The sequence below is a fragment of the Sus scrofa genome, chromosome 9 (assembly GCF_000003025.6).
Source record: "Sus scrofa isolate TJ Tabasco breed Duroc chromosome 9, Sscrofa11.1, whole genome shotgun sequence".
NCBI classification, from domain to species: Eukaryota; Metazoa; Chordata; class Mammalia; order Artiodactyla; family Suidae; genus Sus; species Sus scrofa.
In genome coordinates, this window is record NC_010451.4 from 56,000,244 (window position 1) to 56,013,145 (window position 12,902).

At 34.9% G+C, this 12,902-nt stretch overlaps 1 protein-coding gene and 1 long non-coding RNA gene across 10 annotated transcripts in view; one reads left to right on the plus strand and one right to left on the minus strand.

Annotated features, from left to right (window-relative positions):
- ARHGAP32 (Rho GTPase activating protein 32) overlaps positions 1 to 12,902 on the minus strand; it is a 274,275-nt gene that overhangs the window by 96,879 nt on the left and 164,494 nt on the right. The window lies entirely within an intron of this gene.
- On the plus strand, positions 895 to 8,757 carry LOC110255460. 3 transcript variants are annotated; one of them, XR_002335739.1, is made up of 3 exons: positions 895 to 980; positions 7,964 to 8,076; positions 8,582 to 8,757. It is a non-coding gene; the product is annotated as an uncharacterized LOC110255460 (long non-coding RNA). The 3 variants fall into 3 exon arrangements; XR_002335738.1 differs by having other exon boundaries at positions 901 to 980; positions 7,988 to 8,076; XR_002335737.1 differs by having other exon boundaries at positions 901 to 980; positions 7,993 to 8,076.

Sequence of the window (12,902 nt, forward strand, 5' to 3'; positions counted from 1 at the left end):
AACATCTTCTGTGACTAAGACTAGAAATAACTAAAAATCAATACTATTAAAACCTTCAACTATAAGCATTTGATATGCACATATTATCTAGAACCACTTATTGTCTCCCCACTTCTTAGTCTTTCTTCCTTTCCTTGCCTACCTCACAAGCTCATTGAAAACGAAAATCCACTCAGAGCATATTTATTAAATACTGTCTTCGAATCTTCTCTTGAATCTATCACTTCCTATAGCCCAAGCTTTAGTAAGGACTGGTGTCATTTCTGACTTCCCTGTCTTTGATCTCTCCCTTCACTCCCTTTCCCAACACCAAAGACAAGGTTTGTCAGGTCACATGAACAAAAAGCCTTCAAAAGCTGCTGTGGGGAGCAATGATGAGCTGGCCCCACTACACACCATTTGGTTTTACAATTTAATCTAATTTTATATGGAAGCTTTCATCTCATAAAGTCTGGAGAGACTGGGAGATAAAGCAACCATTCAGAATTGGAAAAAACATCTCTAGTGTGGCTCTTCTCCATGTGCTTCCGCCAGATCGGGCAGAAGTAGAAGGTATCATTTCCTGGGAGAGCTATTAATGCTCACCACAGGTATGTCAAAAACTAACAGGAGAAACTTGTCTTGTCCCTCTTTCAGAGGGTGATTAGAATGAAATAAGAGAACAGATGTGGCAGATGAGAAATGCTAGTTCAATAAGGCTGGAATGGGATCCAGTTAATTTTTATGATCAGCCTGAGTTGGGAACCATTGCTCCACAAGATTAAGTCTGAACACACTTGCTCATACCAGGGCTTTCACCATTTGAGCCCTGTCTAAATTTACTGTGTGATCTCACCCACTATTACTCCATGCCCTTTCTTAGCCTCCAGTTATGCTCAATTACTTTCATTTGCTCCATTTGTAAAATGTTCCCTTTCTTGCCGCTATGATTTGTAAGCACTGCTCTACTATAGAAAGTAGTTCTTTTATTCTGTGCTCAGGTAAGCCCCTTTGTTTTCTTAGTTCTGTGGTTGCCTTCCACCCAAAGCATTCCTGAATGACAACAGGGGATTAAATACTTGTTCCTTTGGGATGGCAAAAATAAAAAATATAAATGAACAGCAAGGCAGAAAAGAAAGAAAAACAACTAAATGTATAGTTGTAAATATATTTTCTTTCACATGTACATATTTTAAAATTATGCAATATTTCAAATATCTGAAAATTATAAAAATTAATTTATCATGTATACCTCTATCACAGGTACTTAGTAGATGTTGACTTAATTTCAAAGCTCTGGATTTTTAAAAATTGAAATAATGTTGATTTATAGTATTGTGTTAGTTTCAGATGTATAGCAAAGTGATTCAGTTATACGTATTTTTTTGGATTATTTTCCATTATAGGTTACTATAAGTTATTGAATATAGCCCCCTGTGCTATACAGTAAATCCTCATTGCTTACCTATTTTATGTATAACAGCTTCTATCTGCTAATTTTATACTTCCAATATATCCTTCCTCTCCTCCCTTTCCCCTTTGGTAGCCATAAATTTGTTTTCTATGTCTGTGTCTGTTTTTATTTTACATATAGATTCATTAGAGTTTATTTTAGCTTCCCCAAAAATAAGTGATATCATATAATACCTGTCATTCTCTAATTTATTTCACCTAGTATGATATTTTCTAGGTCCATCCATGTTTTGCAAATGGAAATATTTCATTTTTTTAATTGCTGAGCAATATTCCATCATATAAATATACAACATCTTCTTCATCTATTCATCTATAACAGACACTTAGATTGTTTCCATGACTTGGCTGTTATAAATAGTGCTGCTATGAACATTGAGGTGCATGTATCTTTTTGAATTAGAGTTTTCATTTTTTTCCATATATATTCAAAACAGTGGGACTGCTGGATTACATGGTAGCTCTATTTCCAGTTTTTTAAGTAATCTCCATACTGTTTTCCATACTGGCTGCACCAATTTACATCCCCACTAATGGCATAGGTTTATTTCAAAGCTCTGGATTTTTAAAAATTGCAAATTTTCTCTACACCCTTTTCTCTACACACTCTCCAGCATTTATTATTTTTAGAATTTTTGATGATGGCCATTCTGACTGGCATGAGGTGGTACCTCATTGCAGTTTTGATTTTCATTTCTCTAAAAAGTAGTGATATTGAGCATCTTGTCATGTGCCTATTGATCATCTGTATGTCTTCTTTAGAGAAATGTTTATATAAGTCTTCTGCCCATTTTGTGATTAGGTTTTTCTGAAATCGAGATGTATCAGCTATATGTATATTTTGGTTATTAACCCCTTGTTGGTCACAAAATTTGGAAATATTATCTCCCACTCCATAGATTTTGTTGATGTTTATCCTTGCTGTGCAAATTTTTAGGCTTGATTAGGTCCCATCTGTTTAATTTTGCTTGTATTTCTTTTGCCTAGGGAGAATGATCTAAGAAAATATTGTTATGATTTATGTCAGAGAATGTTTTGCCTATGTTCTCTTCCATGAGAATCATGGCATCATATCTTATATTTAGGTCTTTAAAACCATTTTAAGTTCATTTTTGTGCATGGTGCAAGGGAGTATTCTAACTTCATTGATTTACATGAGGCTGTCCAACTTTCTCAACACAATTCCCTAGAGAAACTAAAGAGACCTCTGTCCTTTTTTTTTTTTTTTTTTATCATATTGCTTTTTGCTTTTGGGTTACAAGAGTTCCTTGTATATATTTGATATTAACCCCTCATCAGACATGTGGTTTACAAATATTTTTTCCCATTCCACAGGTTGGTTTATTTTCTCGATGGTATCCTTTGTAGTACAGAAGCCTTTTTTTGTTTTTTTCCTTTTCTGTCTTAGGGCCATATGCACAGCACTGGAAATTCCCAGGCTAGGGGGCAAATCAAAGTGCAGCTGCCAGATCCAAGTTGGCAGCAATGCCAGATCCTAGCCACATCTGAAACCTACCCCACAGCTTGTGGCAACACCAGATCCTTAACCCACTGAGCAAGGCCAGGTATCAAACCCACATCCTCATGGATACTAGTCAGGTCCTTAACCCACTGAGCCAAAATGGGAACTCCCAGATGCTTTTCAATTTGATGTAGTCTCACTTGTTTACTTTTGCTTTTGTTGCCTCTGATTTTAGAATTAGATTTAAAAAAATCATCACCAAGACCCATGTCAAGGAGGATATCATCTATGTTTTCTCTAGTTTTATGGCTTCAGGTCTTATGTCTAAGCCAACAAACCATTCTGGATTAATTTTTGTGTATGGTATAAGATAGCAACCTTTTGCATGTGGTTCTCCAGTTTTCCCAGCACCATTTATTTAAGAAACTGTGCTTTCCCCATTGTATAATCTCAGCTCCTTTGTTGTAAACTATTGATTACGTATATGTGGGTTTAGCTCTGAGCTCTCTACTCTATTCTATCAATTATTTTTCTGTTTTGATGACAATACCACATTGTTTTGTTTACTATAACTTTGTAACACAGTTTGAAACAGTGCACAATGCCTCCAGTTTTGTCCTTCTTTCTCAAGATTTCTTTGGATATTCAGAGTTTTTTGTGGTTCCAAATGAATTTCATGATTGTTTCTCCTATTTATGTGAATGATGCCATTAATGTTGGTAGGAATTGCCACAAATATGTATACTGCCTTGGGGAGTATGGACATTTTAACAACATTAATTATTCTAATCCATTAGCAAAGAATTATCTTTCTATTTATGTGTATCATCTTCCATTTCTTTCAGCAGTATCTTAGTTTTCAGTGTATAGATCTTTCATCTTCTTGGTTAAATTTATTCCTAGGTATTTTATTATTTTTGATACAACTGCAAATGGGATTGTCTTCTTAATTTCTCTTTCTGATAGTCTATTATTAGTTTATAGAAATGGAACTGATTTTTGTAATAATGCTTTTATGAATAGCAACTTTACTGAATTTGTTTATTATTCTAACAGTTTTTTTGGTGGGGTCATTAGGGTTTTCTCTTTATAACATCATGTTATGTGAAAATGGTGACAGCTTTACTTCTTCAATTTGTATGTCTTTTATTTCTTTTTCATGCCAATTAGGTCTCACTAGGACTTCCAAAAAACTGTTGAATAGACATGGTCAGAGTAGGCATTCCTGACTCATTCCTCAACTTAGAAGAAAAGTTTCCAGCTTTTTACAACTGAGTATGTTGTTAGCTGTGGGCTTTTCATATATGGCCTCTGTATATTGAGGCACATTCCCTCTATATCCAATTTGTTTAAAGTTTTATCATAAACAAATGTTGAATTTTGTGAAATACTTTTTGCATCTATTGAGATGATCACAGGTTTTTTTATCCATCATTTTGTTAATGAGGTGTATCACAATGACTGATCTGCAGATGTTGCATCATATCTACAGCCCTGGAATAAGTCCCACTAGATCAAGGCATGTGAGCCTTTTAATGTAGTGTCAAACTTGTGAATATTCTGTTGAGGCTACTTTTTAAAATTCTGAATTGATCTCAGAGATAACAGTTTGTTTAATAATAATAATGGCAACAATATATTTGATAATATATGCTTATTGGAGTTCCCTAGTGGCCTAGCAGTTAAGGACTGGGCATTGTCACTGCTGTGGCGCAGGTTCAATCCCTATCTCAGGAACTTCCACATGCTGCAGGCATGGCCAAAAAAAAAAAAAAATACATGCTTATGTATGCTGATGTATAAATGAAATAAATGACAGCAATGATACATGATCTGTAGGGAAAAGTTACTATTACTGTGTTATCATAATGCACTAACACTTACTGAAAGGAACGTTATTTGAAAGTATACTTGGACTAGTTATAAAGGCATGCTGCAAAAATCTATGGCAACTACTTTAAAAAAACAGAACTAATATGCTAAGGAAGTTCAAAAGATGCAATCACATAAAATGCTAAGTTATACCACAAAAGGCAGAAAAAGAATGGAAGACAAAAATAGGAAGAAATAAAAACAGTAAATAATAAAAACAGTAACAAATATGGTAGATATTAATTCAACTACACCAATAATCACGTTAAATACCAATGGTCTAAATGCACAAATTAAAAGACAAAGACTGTCACAAGAATCAAAAAGTAAAGCCCAACTACATGTTGTCTGCAAGAAACCCACCTAAATATAAAGACACATATATAAATGGAGAAAGACAGATGATGCTAATACTAACATTAAGAAAACAAGAGTGGGGAGTTCCCGTCGTGGCTCAGTGGTTAACAAATCTGACTAGGAACCGTGAGGTTGCGGGTTTGATCCCTGGTCTTGCTCAGTGGGTTAAGGATCTGGCATTGCCGTGAGCTGTGGTGTAGATTGCAGATGCGGTTTGGATCCCATATTGCTGTGGCTCTGGAGTAGGCCGGTGGCTACAGCTCCAATTCAACCCCTAGCCTGGGAACCTCCATATGCCGCGAGTGCTGCCCTAGAAATGGCAAAGACACAAAAAAAAAAAACAAAAGAAAACAGGAGTAGTTACATTAACTTCATATGGAGTTGATTTTAGACAAAAGAAAGCTGTCTGGGAAGAATGGCACTATATAGTAAAAAAGGAAGAGCAAATTAAAACCAAAATAAAAAGAAGAAAAGAATAAAACTTATAGCACAAATCAGAAAATCAAACGAGAAAAATCAACAAAAAGAAAAGCTGGTTCTCTGAAAAGATCAATAAAATCAATAAACCTCTAGCCAGGCTAAGTTGGAGGAAAAAAAAAGGGGGGGAGAGGACATAAATTACTAATATCAGAAATGAAAGAAGGAACATAACAACAGATCCTATGAATACTAAAAGGATAATAAATAAATACTATAAACAACTCTATGCCCATAAATTTAAGAACCTAGATGAAACAGCTCATTTCCTTAAAAGACACAAGCTGCCAAAACTCGTAAAAAGAATGGACATTCTGAATAGGCCTATATGTATTAAAGAAACTGATATTAAACTGATATTAAAGAAACTCATCCAAAAGAGAAAGAACCTGGCCAAGATGGGCTTGTTGGCAAATTACACCAAACATTTAAGAAAGAAATCATACCAATTCTCTACAAACACTTTCAGAAGTTTTTTGTTTTTTTGTTTTTTTTTAAGAATTAGATACCATGAGCAAGTGGGATTTATTCTAGGTAATCAAGGCTGGTTCAACCTTAAAAAAAAATCAACTAATGAGATCTATAACATCAACAGGCTAAAGAAGAAAAAAATCACATGATCCTATCAATAGATACAGAAAAAGCATTTGACAAAATTCAACACTTATTCATGATCACAACTCTCAATATATTAGGAATAGAGGGAAATTTTCTCAACCTGATAAAGAATATCTATTTAAAAACCTTCAGCTAACACAGTTAATGGTGAGAAGCTTGAAGTTTTCCAACTAAAATCAGAACCTGGCAAGGATATCCTCTCTTGTCACTGCTTTAAAACAATGTACTGGAATTCCTAGCTAATGCAATTAAGACAAGAAAAGGAAATAAAACTGCCTTTGTATACACAGATGACATGATTTTCTAGGTAGCAAATCCAAAGGAATAAAAACCTTCTAAAACTATTAATTGATTATAGCAAAATAGCAGGATACGAGGTTACTATACAAATTGCTTTCCTATATACCAGGCAATGAATAAGTGGAGCTTGAAATAAAAAATACAATACCATTTACATTAGCACCCCCAAAATGAAATACTTAGGTATAAATGTAACAAAATATTTATAAGATCCATATGATGAAAACTACAAAACTGGTGAAAGAAGTCAAATAACTAAATATGGAGAGATATACCATGTTCATGGATAGGAAGACTCAATACTGCTAATATGTTAAGTCTTCCCAACTTGATCTACAGATTCACAATCTGTAGAAAACCCAGTCAGTTATTTTTCTGAATACTGACGAACTGATTCTAAAGTATATATGGAGAGGCCAAAGACCCAGAGTAGCTAACACAATATTAAAGAAGAAGAACAAAGAGGAATGACAGTATGTAACTTTAGGAGTTACCATAAAGCTACAATAATCAATACAATATGGTATTGTGAAAGGAATGAATATGTACATAAATGGAACGGAATAGAGAGCTCAGACACAAATCCACTTAAATACAGTCAACTGATGTTTGACAAAAGAGCAAAGACAACACAACGGAGAAAAGACAATTTTTTTCAACAAATGGTGCTGAAACAACTGAACATCCACATGCAAAAAAGTAAATCTAGACACAGACCATACACCTTTCACAAAAACTAATTCAAAAAGACCTTAGCATAAAACACAAAACAATAAAATCCTTATAAGATGACAGAGGAGAAAATATAGATGACCTTAGGTTTGGTGATGACTTTCTTTAGATACAACATCAATCCATGAAAGAAAGAACTGATAAGCTGGACTTCACCGAAATTAAAATTTTCTGCCCTGTCAAGAGACTGAAAACAGACAAGCCACGGACTTGGGAGAAAATATTGGCAAAAGACACATCTGATACAGGATTGTTAACCAAAATATACAGCAATATATATTTAAAAATCAGCAATAAGAAAACAAACAACTGATTTAAAAATGGGCCAAAGACCTTAACAGATACCTCACCAAAAAGATATACAGATGACAAATAAGCATATAAAAAGATGTTCCACATCATATGTCATCAGGGAAATGCAAATAAAAACAATAAGACATTACACATCTATTAGAGTGGCAAAAATTCAGAACATTGGTAACACCAAATGCTAATGAAGATGTGGAGCAACAGGAACTTTCTTTCACTGCTGGTACAAATACAAAATGGCACAGCCACTTTGGAAGACTTGCCAGTTTCTTATAAAGTTAATCCTACTCTTAGCACAGGATCCAACAATTGCACTCCTTAGTGTTTACCCAAATGAGTTGAAAAATCCTGTCCATACAAAAACCTGCACATGAATGTTTACAGCAGCTTTATTTATAATTGTCGAAGCCTAGAAGCAACCAAGACCTCCTTTAGCTGGTGAATGGATAAACTTTGATACATCCAGACAATGGAATATAACTCAGCACTAAAAAGAAGTAAGTATCAAGTCATGAAAAGACATGAAACTTAAATGCATTATTATTAAGTGAAAGTATTAAGCCATCTTGAAGAAGCCACAAACTATATAATTCTAACCATATGTTATCCTGGAAAAGACAAAACTATGGACACAACATTTTAAAAAATCAGTAGTTGCCAGGGCCTAGGAGGAAGTGAGAGATGAATAGCGGGGGCACAGAGAATTTACAGGACAATGAAACAATTCTCTATATGATAATGGTGGATATGAATGAATTTACCCAAACCCAGAGTGAACCCTTGATGATAACATACATCCATGTAGGTTCAATTGTAGCAAAGATATCACGTTAGTGGGGTGGGGGGCAGGTGGCATGTCCATAGTGGAGGAGGTTGTGCATGTGTGAGGACAAGGGGTATATGGAAACCTTGTGCTTTCTATTCAATTTTGCTATAAACCTAAAATTGATCTAAAAAGTTGTTTATTTATTTTTTAAAAATCATGTTCTTTTCTCTCTCCAGAGTCTTGCTCAAATAAGTATCAATAACCAACCACATAAAGACAGCAACCTTCAGAGCCTCAAAAAGATAAACACTGGGGAATGGATCTCAAAATTATTTCTTCATATATCAATAAACTGATTTCTTTCAATCTTTTTTTTTTTTTTTGTCTTTTGTCTTTTTGTTGTTGTTGTTGTTGCTATTTCTTGGGCCGCTCCTGCGGCATATGGAGGTTCCCAGGCTAGGGGTTGAATGGAAGCTGTAGCCACAGGCCTACAGCCAGAGCCACAGCAACGCAGGATCCGAGCCGCGTCTGCCACCTACACCACAGCTCACGGCAACGCCGGATCATTAACCCGCTGAGTAAGGGCAGGGACCGAACCCGCAACCTCATGGTTCCTAGTCGGATTCGTTAACCACTGTGCCACGACGGGAACTCCTCTTTCAATCTTTTAAAACTGTTCTTGTACCAATACAGATTTACATTCACAAAATTAAAACCTTAACACATAATTTGCAAATCCTCTCAAACTGCTTTATAAAGTCACTGAGTAAAATTCTAAAAATAGTAAAATACCTATCTTTTCAGTAGATATGAAAGAAGAACTTTAAACTTCATATGTTAAAAAAATCCTTGAATCCTGCAATTTCCATATAGACTGAATAAACTAAATGATCAGCGTTTTTAGAAATTTTTCTATTTTGTTTTGTAAAGAACAAAACAAAATATTATATACATCTGTCTAAATTTTAATTTGTGGGTAATTTCTAAACTTAATAACTATCAAGTACGTATTGCTCTCCAAGGATAACGAAAATCAATAATGCTTGACAAGACTTGATAAACAAGAATGAGAGAAAAAGAAAGATCCCAGTGTAAACAGGATCAAATTTCTAAGACAAAATTTTGTTGTTCTTCTTTCTCTCATTCATTCCCCAGATATTTACTGAGAACCTGTATAATCCAAGCACAGAAGTAAGCATTAGGGATACAATAGAGAAAGATCATCGAAACCTCTGACTTCTTAGAATTTATTTCTGGTGAAGAAAAAAAATACTTTTTAAATTTAATAAATACATAAAATAGTGACACTTTTGCACTATGAAGTAATAAGCAAGAATCTACTTTGGTGAGGGCGGTCAGGAAAAGCCCTCCTGAGGAGGTAATACCGCATTCTAAAAACTCAGAAGGTATCAGACACAGCCAGAGCGCGCTTGTCAATGGAGCTACGGGCTGACCAAGATTCAATGCCTTGTTTCAGGAAAAAAGGAACTGACTGAGAGCTAGTGTGACCAAAGCCCAGGAGTGAGAAAATTGTCCTGACATGCTGCAGAAGAAGTAGGCAAGGTCCAGATTCTGCAGGGCCCTTGCAGGCCTGGGTGAGCACTTTGGGTTTAGTTTTAAATTCGGTGGCCATCAACTCAAGAATCTAACCAGGAGAGAAATATGTTTACATTTACATTTTATCTCACTGTGGCAGGTGAGAAGGTTATGATCAAAACTACAGCGCACAACCACGGATGTTATTACAAAAGCCCAGCAACAGAGGTGGAAAGGGACAAAATCTACATATATTTGCTGTTCTTTTAGAGAAGAACAGTCTTGACCCATTTCTTTTGATGTCCTATTATCATGAGAAAATTACCTGCGAAAGAATTAATACTATGAATTAATTGTAGTATGATGAAGTTCAGTGAAAAGAAAGATCTGATTTAAATCTCAGCCTGGCCTTATTCTAAATATGGAACTTTACATAAGTACTTAACACCTTTGAATAGCAGTTTATTCATCTGTATAATGGCAACGGTAACACCTACATTCTGAGAAAAGTTTTGAGGTTTAAATAAGAATGTCTGCAATCTGCTTATACATTGTGTAGTCATACACAGAAGCCCTACAAATGTTCACATTCAACTCCACCTCCTTAGTAACAGCATATTCCAAATGGACTGAGCGAAGGAGACAGTTAATACTGAGAAATGTATTTCTGATGGAATTTCAAGCATTACAGTCAGAAGATATTTTAAAGCGGAAAAGCTTTCACCTAACACCAATTGTTTGCTCCACTGATCAGGATATAAAGGAGCCTTCACATTACTGTAAATATCTATGAAAAACCTGATCTTCAGAAAAAATTTAGAAAAAAATTAACCATTTTAAAATTAACACTTAAAAGCTGCCGTTTCCCTACAAACAACAGAATACAAAATGCTTTTAAGAGTCCCTACCACTGACATTACATTTACAAATGCTTTATTCTATGCCTTGGAGTTTAATGTAATTAGTGTCAGGGTTTATCTAATTTTGATCTTGTTGAAATTATTGAATTTTCAACAGTTGAGACAGTAAAGGCTTTTCTCTATCTACCCTGAAATATTCCTGAATCTTCTAGAATTTTTATTAAATTTCACTGATTTCTAACTAAATACATTATATTTCCTGAAAAGTAGGGGATATGTAGAGGAAAAATCAGTATGTTTTGCAGAAAATAAAAAGTATACCACTCAGATCAATACCAATGACACAGATTGAGTGTTTCTTTACTCATACTAGCTCATGTGTTTGTCTGCTATAACGCTTTTTTTTTTCCAGCTTGTTTACTTAGAGAACAGAATTAAAAGATAAGGAAGAGAACATGTGAGGCACAACATGGCAATACCGGTTAAGACAACTTATTCTAAATAATGATCAGTATGAGAAGGAAAGAGTTGAGAGCTCAGGCAGGGCAATACAGGTGACCTTATTTCATCTGAAGATTAAGGAATCTCTAAAATCTGTTGTAGGCTGAGAATTCCAAGGAGATGCAAGAAAAACTGGCAATCAGGAAACTGAAGTTCTTAATAGCTCCTGCTAAGATTTCATACAGCTTAGGAAAGCAACTTTCATAATTTTGGCCTCAATTTTCTCATTTGCAAAATTAGAGGGTTTGATTATGAGTCTCTCTTAGTTATAAACAAAAATAGGATTCTAGTTTAATATGGTTTATGGCTGACATATATGGCAAGAATACAGAAGGTAAGCCATGAGAATGCACCAATGATTATTTAGAGTTGTGAGGCAAAGGACAAATGCAATGGCATTATTAGAATGCGGTAAATTACTACTCTGATGTAATAAATAGTATAACAAGTAGTCTGAAATTTTTTAATCAGCTTGACAAGAAATTTACAACCAGGAAATAGCCTGACTATCTAGGTCATTAATTCATGGAAGCACAATCAAGTAACAATTATACATTCTAAGGTATGGTACCAAAATACCATGCTTACCTTTTGAAGGTTGTTTTTTAGGAAGAGCATAGGTATTTTGACATTGTGTTTTGCTTATGAGAATAAAAGTATTTGCATCGTCAGAACAAACGAAAATCAGTGGTGAGAAGAGAAGATGCTAAAAGGTATAGGATTTAGGTGGAATAATAAGTTCATGACTGATGTGCCACCATGTACTTTAGATAACGAAGAAATGTTTTATATTCACCTATTAGTAATGGTTTATCCTAAAAGCACTTGCTATTTGCACTTAAAAATTAACTCACCAAATAGAAGTGTTTTATGAAATACGACCTAAAACAGTGATTTAGAGCTGCCCAATTTCTCAAAGGAACAAAGATGACAAACTATAAAACATGTGTAAATGGTATGTTACTTTGGACATCATCATACACACAAGACAAATTAAATTTCCAATCTCACATTTTCTTGCCATAAATAAAAACACTTAATTCTGTGGGATCTCAATTCCCAAACCAGGGATCAAACCCGGGCCACAGCAGTAAGAGCACTGAATCTTAGCCACTACAAAAAAAGAAAAAGAAAGAAGAAAGAAGGTAAGAAGGAAGGAAGAAAGGAAAAAACCCCAATTAATTCTGAATGATTTTCCTTAGGTCACACCAAGACTAAGAACCTAAGTATTTCCCATATTAAACAGGCATTAGACTTTTCCAGATTATTTAATTTTTTTGTTTGTGTTTGGCTGCACCGACAGCATAAGGAAGTTCCCGGGCCAAGGATCAAATCCAAGCTGTAATTGCTACCAACGCCACAGCTGCGATAACACCAGATCCTTAACCCAATGCGCCAGGCTGGGGATCAAACCCATGCCTCAGCAGTGACCCACGCTGCTGCAATAGGATCCTTAACCCACTGCGCCACAGCAGGAACTTGAGATTATTTAACTTTTAACTTTAGGTATGCGAATAATATTGGGGTGGGGGAATATGAATGTCCTTATGTTACACTCTCCCAAGAAAACTAAAAACTTTGTATATAAGAAAGCTTTCCTCAAAAACACTTGACTAATTCAAAGATAGGCAAGAATGCTCATGAACAAAGACTAAATAAA